The sequence below is a fragment of the Procambarus clarkii genome, chromosome 8 (assembly GCF_040958095.1).
Source record: "Procambarus clarkii isolate CNS0578487 chromosome 8, FALCON_Pclarkii_2.0, whole genome shotgun sequence".
Taxonomy (NCBI): domain Eukaryota; kingdom Metazoa; phylum Arthropoda; class Malacostraca; order Decapoda; family Cambaridae; genus Procambarus; species Procambarus clarkii.
In genome coordinates, this window is record NC_091157.1 from 7450421 (window position 1) to 7461885 (window position 11465).

Below are 11465 nucleotides of genomic sequence, written 5' to 3' on the forward strand. Positions count from 1 at the left end.
TTTAAAAAATTTGTGTGGTAAGGCTTAAAATGAGCTGTGGGATGGGAGAGCCCTAAGACTGAACAGCAACAACAAACTACAATAATTATTCAACCTTAATTCAATCAGACTCAGACTCGACAGCTGGAAGAGGAATGACGATCATATTGTGAGACTGAGGAGTTTTCAAATGATGCTGCTGTGCAATCTTCTGGCCAAGACATCTTGTGCATTCTGTGCATTCTTGCATGGATATATTTAAGCTCGGCGGTCGACGTTTTCAGACAATGCGCAAAAGAACAAATCCACAAGGGCCGTGACGAGGGTTCGAACCTCCGTCTGAGAGTATCCCAGACGCTGCCTTAATCGACTGAGCTACGATAAGGACAAAAGACCCTTGTGGATTTGTTCATTTGATGCATCACGCTATTGTGATTTCTCTGTGTAATTGCTCAAAAGGCCAATGATCTGACTGAGTGAGAAGATTATCATGTATTTCAATTATCATGAGTTTATTTCATGTGTTATTTTGTGATTTGTGTAAGGTTATATTGCATGACCGTGTTACTTTGTACACTGATTTGATCGTGGACGCCACTGGGAGTTCTATTGTACATTGTGTTACTCATTTTCACATTCCCAAATTGTTATACTTGTTTTAATTCCTATTTGCTTCTGTACGTGAATATGGTTTGTTCTTGGTGATGTTGGTGTCTGAATTTGGTTGTTGCTTCTTGGTGTTATATTTCTACATGTATCACATTAAAAAGTAGTGTTGTTGTAGGGAAGCAGTGTTAAGTGATGAAATGTACACCGTCAGCATATTCCAGAGAAGCGTCGCCCGTACAGAGTAGAGCAGAGTAGAAGCGTCGCCCCTACAGAGTAGAGCAGAGTAGAAGCGTCGCCCCTACAGAGTAGAGCAGAGTAGAAGCGTCGCCCCTATAGAGTAGAGCAGAGTAGATGCGTCGCCCCTACAGAGTAGAGCAGAGTAGAAGCGTCGCCCCTACAGAGTAGAGCAGAGTAGAAGCGTCGCCCCTACAGAGTAGAGCAGAGTAGAAGCGTCGCCCCTACAGAGTAGAGCAGAGTAGAAGCGTCGCCCCTACAGAGTAGAGCAGAGTAGAAGCGTCGCCCCTACAGAGTAGAGCAGAGTAGAAGCGTCGCCCCTACAGAGTAGAGCAGAGTAGAAGCGTCGCCCCTACAGAGTAGAAGCGTCGCCCCTACAGAGTAGAGCAGAGTAGAAGCTTCGCCCCTACAGAGTAGAGCAGAGTAGAAGCGTCGCCCCTACAGAGTAGAGCAGAGTAGAAGCGTCGCCCCTACAGAGTAGAGCAAAGTAGAAGCGTCGCCCCTACAGAGTAGAGCAGAGTAGAAGCGTCGCCCCTACAGAGTAGAGCAGAGTAGAAGCGTCGCCCCTACAGAGTAGAGCAGAGTAGAAGCGTCGCCCCTACAGAGTAGAGCAGAGTAGAAGCTTCGCCCCTACAGAGTAGAGCAGAGTAGAAGCGTTGCCCCTACAGAGTAGAGCAGAGTAGAAGCGTCGCCCCTACAGAGTAGAGCAGAGTAGAAGCGTCGCCCCTACAGAGTAGAGCAGAGTAGAAGCGTCGCCCGTACAGAGTAGAGCAGAGTAGAAGCGTCGCCCCTACAGAGTAGAAGCGTCGCCCCTACAGAGTAGAAGCGTCGCCCCTACAGAGTAGAAGCGTCGCCCCTACAGAGTAGAAGCGTCGCCCCTACAGAGTAGAAGCGTCGCCCCTACAGAGTAGAGCAGAGTAGAAGCTTCGCCCCTACAGAGTAGAGCAGAGTAGAAGCGTCGCCCCTACAGAGTAGAGCAGAGTAGAAGCGTCGCCCCTACAGAGTAGAGCAGAGTAGAAGCGTCGCCCCTACAGAGTAGAGCAGAGTAGAAGCGTCGCCCCTACAGAGTAGAGCAGAGTAGAAGCGTCGCCCCTACAGAGTAGAGCAGAGTAGAAGCTTCGCCCCTACAGAGTAGAGCAGAGTAGAAGCGTCGCCCCTACAGAGTAGAGCAGAGTAGAAGCGTCGCCCCTACAGAGTAGAGCAGAGTAGAAGCGTCGCCCCTACAGAGTAGAGCAGAGTAGAAGCGTCGCCCGTACAGAGTAGAGCAGAGTAGAAGCGTCGCCCCTACAGAGTAGAGCAGAGTAGAAGCGTCGCCCCTACAGAGTAGAGCAGAGTAGAAGCGTCGCCCCTACAGAGTAGAGCAGAGTAGAAGCTTCGCCCCTACAGAGTAGAGCAGAGTAGAAGCGTCGCCCCTACAGAGTAGAGCAGAGTAGAAGCGTCGCCCCTACAGAGTAGAGCAGAGTAGAAGCGTCGCCCCTACAGAGTAGAGCAGAGTAGAAGCGTCGCCCGTACAGAGTAGAGCAGAGTAGAAGCGTCGCCCCTACAGAGTAGAGCAGAGTAGAAGCGTCGCCCCTACAGAGTAGAGCAGAGTAAAAGCGTCGCCCCTACAGAGTAGAGCAGAGTAGAAGCGTCGCCCCTACAGAGTAGAGGTCCAGTGGCCGGAGGCTGAGGGTCCTGCCTGTGCTGGGAGGGAGAACTGGTACTACACGAACTGATTCTCATCCTATATTGCTGCCTTCTGTGCAACATTTTGCTTACCTAAGTTCCTTTGAAATTATAATCAAATCATATAATTTAATCTCGTTTAAATACAATTATTAGTGTATGTGTGTGTGTGTGTAAAGCTAAGCTTCTCTGTTGTAAGAAAAATTAATTATTTATTTATGTCGCCCTCATTAATTAATAGAAAATACCCGTGTTTTATTTAATTAAAAGATATTATTTTATTTTAACTTGAACTTGTTTTATTTTTACATATACAGAGAAGACCGAATCACATAATTAACTTGCAGGTAAAGGGCTCAGTAGTAATGTTTAAGTTTATAATAATAATAATAAAGCAAATAAGTTAGACGTTCTCTATATTTACTAAACTTTGGTTAGCTACGAGGGTGGGAATGAGGACTTTGGTAATTAAACAAATATGACCTTCGTCAAAATCCGTCATGAAGGTAGGGTTAGGTCAGACGTGTAACAAGCTGTTGACCCACGGACTGGCTAACTATAAGCCTAACATTATGTCATCCACTTACAATGATCACTTAATGCCACTTACATGTGGACGAATTCCCCACGTGCGGTGTCCACCTACTTCCATGTCAACAACACTTTAGGGAGGGAGCAGTTTTAGGGATTTAGGGGGGTGAAACGACTGTTCCACCCCCTAAATCCATATCAATCCACACGTGTGTTGACCTCCCTTAAGCGAGACTCCGCTAACCTCATAAATTACGCGCGTCCATATAAACGCGACAACTAGGAAGCGCTCTGCGTACCTTCATAGAAACTCTCCAGCCACGTAATCAACTAAAAGCCTACGACCAAGGTAAAACTTACGGGCTCCTGTAAAAACGGAGGGCCCGGTAGAAGACGAAGGGCCCCCGGGAGAAGACGTAGGGCCCCGGTAGAGGACGAGAGCCCCGGTAGAAGACGAAGGCCCACGTAGAGGACGAAGGGCCCCCGGGAGAGGACGAGGGCCCCGGTAGAAGACGAGGGCCCAGGTAGAGGACGAGAGGGCCCCGGGAGAGGACGAGAGCCCCGGTAGAAGACGAGGGCCTGGGTAGAAGACGAGGGCCTGGGTAGAAGACGAGGGCCTAGGTAGAAGACGAGGGCCTAGGTAGAGGACGAGGGGGCCCCGGGAGAGGACGAGAGCCCCGGAAAAAGTTGAACCAGCCAGAGTGAGAGTGGGTGGTGGTGGCGGGGCTGGAGGTGTGGTCGTGACTGGGAATAAGGTGACGGAGCGCCGCCATCTGCCCCGCCAGCCCAAGACGCGAGATACCAGGCCGCCAGACGGCTCCAGCCACCTCTTTTACGGCACCTGTTTTTTCCCTCGAAAGTTTATGCCACCAGGTGGTTGAGTTATGCTGCCACCGTCCGTGTCTTGCCACCGTCCGTGTCTTGCCACCGTCCGTGTCTTGCCTCCGTCCGTGTCCTTCCTCTATCCGTGTCCTTCCTCTGTCTGTGTCCTCCCTCTGTCTGTGTCCTCCCTCCGTGTCTTGCCTCTGTCCGTGTCCTCCCTCTGTCCGTGTCCTCCCTCTGTCCGTGTCCTCCCTCTGTCCGTGTCTTCCCTCTGCTCGTGTCCTCCCTCTGTCCGTGTCCTCCCTCTGTCCGTGTCCTCCCTCTGTCCGTGTCCTCCCTCTGCCCGTGTCCTCCCTCTGTCCGTGTCCTCCCTCTGTCCGTGTCCTCCCTCTGCTCGTGTCCTCCCTCCGTCCGTGTCCTCCCTCCGTCCGTGTCCTCCCTCAACCCGTGTTCTACAACCCTCTACGGGTTGCATCCTCACCCTAGGCTGGTTAAAGCAGCGGCCGTCCTCCCCAGACGGATTCATAAATTTTAACATACTATTATTAAAAATTGGTTGTTCTCATATTTAAATTAATATTATTATACATAAAAATTCTATGTATAGTTGGGCGTAGGTTAGGTTAGGTGTTTAGGTTCTGTTGGCGGTTATTTGTATTTGTAGTACGTGGGTGAAGTATTTACAGCGTTGTGGTTCGAACAACAGTCGTCAGTGAAGCACTTGTTCCGGAAGTGTTCGAACGTCATCAGTTGCGAGTCGTGTGTAAACCGTTTCTCATTCATAAACAATGGGTTTGGCGGGTGCATGGAATGGACTTTGGCCTTTGTTTATGAGGACGGGCTGTTTGATGAGGGGGCGAGCTGGGAGCAGTGGTCTTACGCTCGGCCAACGCCTTATGAGTAATTTCAACTGGGTTCGAACCCTGGACAGGGAAGGTGGCTTGCTCTTCGATACTTACCTGTTTGTCTTTGTTCCTCCAGCAGTAACTTGGGACCTCATTTTAAACCGATTTGCTAAAATTGCTTTTTGAAAAATTTGTGTGGTAAGGCTTAAAATGAGTTTTGGGATGGGAGAGCCCTAAGACTGATAAATTCTATTTCCATCTGTGCATAAGAAAACAAAAAGTTCCGACGTACAGGCTTGAATCAGGGGCTAGATTCACGAAAGCACTTACGCAAGCACTTGCGAACCTGTACATCTTTTCTCAATCTTTGGCGGCTTTGTTCCCAATTATTAAACAGTTAATGAGCTCCGAAGCACCAGGAGGCTGTTTATAACAATAACAACAGTTGCAGGCGATGAGTCACAATAACGTGGCTGAAGTATGTTGACCAGACCACACACTAGAAATTGAAGGGACGACGACGTTTCGGTCCGTCCTGGACCATTCTCAAGTCGATTGTGATGAGGACAGGTAGGGACAGGCATTAAATAGGCAAGAGAGAGCTGAGGAGGAAAGTCAGGTGTAGGGGATAGTAGTAATGAGAACTGCAGCAGGCCTATTGGCCCATACGAGGCAGCTCCTATTATAACCACCGAAGGAGATAGTAATAGGAATAAGAAGAGGATAGCAAGGGAGCGTAGAAGACAATGAACAGAAAAAGGGAGAAGAGAGAAAGAAAGAGAAAGAAAGAAATGGAAGGGGGAAAGCTTATGTTAAGTCACGTTTGTTAGAAAGATTAGAGCATTTGAGTATATACTGTGAAAGGGAAGAGTCCACAGCAACAAAGCCAGGACTCAAGTTCATGTTGGGTACATTGTTAATAAGAGCCGATTCTACAAGACGGCGTCTGTGTAGAGTAGAGGCAGGAAAGATTATTTTGGAGGAAGACCAATCAATGGGATGATTAGAATCCCTCACATGGCAGAAGAGAGCATTGTTAGTGTCTGCAGACATAACACTTCTCTTGTGTTCTTTAAGTCTGTCATTCAGTGTACGGCCAGTTTCGCCAAAGTATTGGAGAGGACAAGATGAACAGGAAATAGAGTAGACACCAGCAGCATTAGAAGCAGGAGGAGCAGTGTGAACTAGATTGCTACGAAGTGTGTTAGTTTGCCGAAAGGCGAGTTTAAATATAACAATTTAAAAATGTTGAGAAAATAACAACAGTTGAATGGAAAGTTTTCATGCTTGTAAACTGTTTAATAAATGTAACCAAACCCGTTAAAGATTGAGGAAAGATGTACACGTTCGCAAGTCCTTGCGTAAGTGCTTTCGTGAATCTGGCCCCTGATCTCTTACTTCGTTATATAAATATTCCAAATATTGGACATACAATTTCATCAAAGACGCGTAGAATGACAATGTGTGAGTGAGTAGGAAATACTGCACCTTCAAGGCTCTCACATGCTTGAGGGTAACTGGAGACAAGCAAACATTCAGATAAACACGACCAACAGAAAAGACTGTCAATATAGACGCAGATAAGCAAAGGATGAAACGCAGACAAGGCGAGGAATCACAGCGTAGTTGCAAGTCGGTGATGAGGGCTCTTGGCACGACCAAGGAAGACCATGGGAAGGGAAGAGGAGAGAGGGACAAGGATGAAGGAGGAGGAGGAGGTAGGAAGAAAGGTAGAGGGCGAGGCTGTGGGTGTTGAGAGAGGCGAGCAAGAACCTTGGCGGGAGCCACGGTCCCTGAGTGTCTAGTTACACCCCCGCTCCTGTGCCAGGTAAGTCCACTACGGGCTCACCATAGCCCGTGCTACTTGCCCCGCTCCTGTGCCAGGTAAGTCCACTACGGGCTCACCATAGCCCGTGCTACTTGCCCCGCTCCTGTGCCAGGTAAGTCCACTACGGGCTCACCATAGCCCGTGCTACTTGCCCCGCTCCTGTGCCAGGTAAGTCCACTACGGGCTCACCATAGCCCGTGCTACTTGCCCCGCTCCTGTGCCAGGTAAGTCCACTACGGGCTCACCATAGCCCGTGCTACTTGCCCCGCTCCTGTGCCAGGTAAGTCCACTACGGGCTCACCATAGCCCGTGCTACTTGCAACTTTTGTTCCAAGTAGAACTTGGAACTTTTGTTCCAAGTAGCTGAATCTAAAAAAACAACCCTGAGTGCCCCAGACGAGGTCCATCTTCACCACTGTTCTCCTCACCTCCTCTAACTAAGTTAGTGTTTTTGACCTGAAGACCTGATAATAGTCCACGATGGACTGAAGCGTAATGACTTCCCTAATTTCCACATGTGTGAGATGGGTTCCTAATTACTGACTTAATGATCATCATCAAACCCCACTAGTTATGTCGTCCCTATTATCTACGCTCCAATTACCACATGCATAAGTTATCATAATAATTAAAAACTAACTTTAACAAATATTTTACGATGGAGGGAGTCATTAGCTCTCCAACAGCAATAGTTAAACTCTGTGATAATCACATTTATTGCGGTCACATTTACCCGTCCATAACTGAGCCCTTGGATATGTTAGCTCTACAAACTCATAACTACACGTGTGTGTGTATAATGGGAAGAGAGACGGCAATGACAGATGAGTGGCTATAGAAGGAGAGATGATGAGAGCATCAAGTGATGAATGTGTGTGTGTGTGTGTGTGTGTGTGTGTGTGTGTGTGTGTGTGTGTGTGTGTGTGTGTGTGTGTGTGGGATGAGTCTCACACACACAAGGTGGAGGGTGGCGTGGCCGCCCGTAAATATTGGCAGAGGATAATGACATCTTTGGAGAGCTCTCCCAAATATAAGCCTAACTCATGCGTCGCCCACAGAGGACCACGGAGGTCCACGGAGGTCCACGGAGGTCCACGGAAGTCCACAGAGGACCATGGAGGTCCACGGAAGACCACAGAGGAAGCTGTTAAGGGATCCTGTACGCCAGCAGAGTGCTCCAGGCAGTATGGGTTCGAGTCACTTCTGGGGTGTGAGTTTTCAGTTACATATATATATATATATATATATATATATATATATATATATATATATATATATATATATATATATATATATATATATATATACGGTACTAGCACCACTTCAACATTTGTATAATGGATTCGACGTAAATATAATCACGTATATTACCGTCTCTTAACTACCAAAACGAGCGTAAGTAGTTCAAATATATAATACACAAATACTGTATACCCACTATCTAACCTCTCCAACAGTTTCCCTTGTGTATTTTTACCAGTAAAACACTGTTAATAATAATAATAATAATAATAATAATAATAATAATAATAATAATAATAATAATAATAATATTATTATTATTATTATTATCAAGAGAGAAAATGACAGAGAACTTATTAAAGCAGTAGCAGGTAAACTGTGATGGTTATTACTACAACTTTTTGACATCTGCTGGTTAACGACCCAATTATGACTCGCCGTTTAATACGAATAGTTTTGTATTTCCGGAACACTTTTGATAAGGAGTGACAAAACGAGACTTTGCTCCGGATCACGTTGATGGATGCCAGTGTAGCATATGCTGCCCTCGTTATTCTGCTGATGAGTGAGTGTGGAGGTAGACCTCCAGTTATGTCAACTCCTAATTGACATAACTCCTCCTCTTCCTCACAAGATGGAAGTTGCCTTCCCTTCATCCTGTACCGTGTTTGAGGTCTGCTTCCTCCAACCATTCTCATAACTTTCAATTTGTCAAGATTAAGGTTAGTAACCATTTATCAGACCATCTTCAGAGATTGTCTAGGTAGTTTAGTACTGCTTTTCAGTTCTGATTCGCCTCATTAACTTAGCATCGTCAGCAAAGTAAGAATGCTATTATTTCTTCTGTTAGATCATTAACATATATTAGTTACAGGATGGGCCCCTAGCCCTGAACCTTGAGGTGTTATTTCACTCACTACACCTCTCCGTTCTCATAGCTGTCTTTGTGTAGACTCTTTACCGTTGTCTGGTCACTAGTTCATTTACCGACATCTTCCTCCTCATGTCGCTATGTAGTGGATTACGCTGATCCTTGGTCTTGGCTGCTATACCATTTTCATACTGATTCTCTGCTGCTCCACGAATTTCTGTGAATTCATTTACATATATTTATATACTCTTGTATATATGTTGTGATTCTCCTCTGTTCTGTCTCAACCACTTGGCCTGGACGGTAGTGCGACGGTCTCTCTTCTTGCAGGTCGGCGTTCAATCCCCAACAGTCCAAGTAGTTGGGCATCATTCCTTTCCCCCGTCCTATCCCAAATTCTTTTCCTGACCCCATCCAAGTGGTAAATAGTCGCAATGGCTTGGCGCGTTCCCCTAATAGTTCTCTCTCTCCTCTATTCTGTGTTCTCTGTATTTGTCCAAGCTCTTCAACTTCTCCTACATTGACACACACACATTGACACACACACATTGACACATACACACACATTGAGCATTTCATGCTCAATGTGTGTGTATTCACCTAGTTGTTCTTGTGGGGGTTGAGCTCTGCTCTGTGTGTGTGTGTGTGTGTGTGTGTGTGTGTGTGTGTGTGTGTGTGTGTGTGTGTTACACTGCTACTCAGACAAGCCTGCGTCTAAATACCTTTCTGTGGGCAAATATGAGGAGGAGGCACTTAAGCATTTAAGTCTCGACACCTCAGTATACACAGTGTGGGTGCCACTCTGGGCCGGGAGAAGCAAGACGAATGCCGCCCATAACAATCACCCATAACTCTTTTCGCCCCTATTGTTCCCCTCCCCTGATGTTACCTTGCTCTTAATGTGTTCCTCGCCCGCTGAACCAACCACTATTCCACCACCATAATGGCTTCGGTCCCACCCCCAGACCTGACGGAGAGTTCCCACCCCCAGACCTGACGGAGAGTTCCCACCCCCAGACCTGACGGAAAGGTCCCACGCCCAGACCTGACGGAAAGGTCCCACGCCCAGACCTGACGGAAAGGTCCCACCCCCAGACCTGACGGAAAGGTCCGACCCTCAGACCTGACGGAAAGGTCCGACCCTCAGACCTGACGGAAAGGTCCCACCCCCAGACCTGTCGGAAAGGTCCCACCCCCAGACCTGACGGAAAGGTCCCACCCCCAGACCTGTCGGAAAGGTCCCACCCCCAGACCTGACGGAAAGGTCCCACCCCCAGACCTGACGGAAAGGTCCCACCCTCAGACCTGACGGAAAGGTCCCACCCCCAGACCTGACGGAAAGGTCCCACCCCCAGACCTGACGGAAAGGTCCCACGCCCAGACCTGACGGAAAGGTCCCACCCCCAGACCTGACGGAAAGGTCCCACCCCCAGACCTGACGGAAAGGTCCGACCCCCAGACCTGACGGAAAGGTCCGACCCTCAGACCTGACGGAAAGGTCCCACCCCCAGACCTGACGGAAAGGTCCCACCCCCAGACCTGACGGAAAGGTCCCACCCCCAGACCTGTCGGAAAGGTCCCATCCCCAGACCTGACGGAAAGATCCCACCCCCAGACCTGACGGAAAGGTCCCACCCCCAGACCTGACGGAAAGGTCCCACCCCCAGACCTGTCGGAAAGGTCCCATCCCCAGACCTGACGGAAAGGTCCCACCCCCAGACCTGACGGAAAGGTCCCACCCCCAGACCTGACGGAAAGGTCCCACCCCCAGACCTGTCGGAAAGGTCCCATCCCCAGACCTGACGGAAAGGTCCCATCCCCAGACCTGACGGAAAGGTCCCACCCCCAGACCTGATATTCATAACTATATTGAAACGAGTGATAAAAATCATAAAATGTATTGCCGAAACTGAACGAAATAATTATAATATGTTAATATCTCAGTTGAGAAGGAAGGTTGCTCACGTCATATAATGAGGAAGGAGGGTTAGGAAAGATGTCGCGGGCGGAGCGCTGGCGACAAGTGTGGGCGGAAGTGAGACACATCCGGCGGAAGACCTGGGCGATAGTGCCGGAGAAAAATGCAATATTGATTTAAGTTGTTGGTGTGATTGGGAGGGAAAGGTGGCCCATTGTGGAAGAGATAGCCACGAGCACACGCTCTCTCTCTCTCTCTCTCTCTCTCTCTCTCTCTCTCTCTCTCTCTCTCTCTCTCTCTCTCTCTCTCTCTCTCTCTCTCTCTCTCTCACTCACACACACACACACACACAGTGAAGTTTGCTCAGCTCGACATAAGGGCCTTGCGGCTGAGTGGACAGCGTTTGCGGGTCGAAGTCCTAATGGCTCGGGTTCGATTCCCGGCGGAGGCGGAAAAAACAAATGGGCAAAGTTTCTCATAGTCCAAAAGGAAGAAAACGAAGTGCAAATGAGGACCCCATGGTTTAATGAGGGATGTAACTTTGGCAAAGCAACTAAGTACAAGGGCGTGGAAAAATTATAGAAATAACAGGACACCAGAGAGCAGAGAAAGGTACCAGACGGCTCAGGGTGAGAAGAGAGGCAGAAAGACAATACGAAAATGACATAGCAAGTAAGAAAAAGACGCGACCTAAATTACTGAACAGCCACATCAGAAGGAAAACAACAGTGAAGGAACAGGTAATGAAAATGAGGATAGAGGCAGACATGTTCACTGCAAATGACAATTAACTGTGCGAGGAACTAAATAAGAAATTCCAGGAGGTCTTCACATTAGAGCAAGGAAACGTTCCAGACATAAGATAAGGAATATCTAACCAGACACCACTAGAGAAGTTTGTGGTTACCAGTGGGGAGGTAA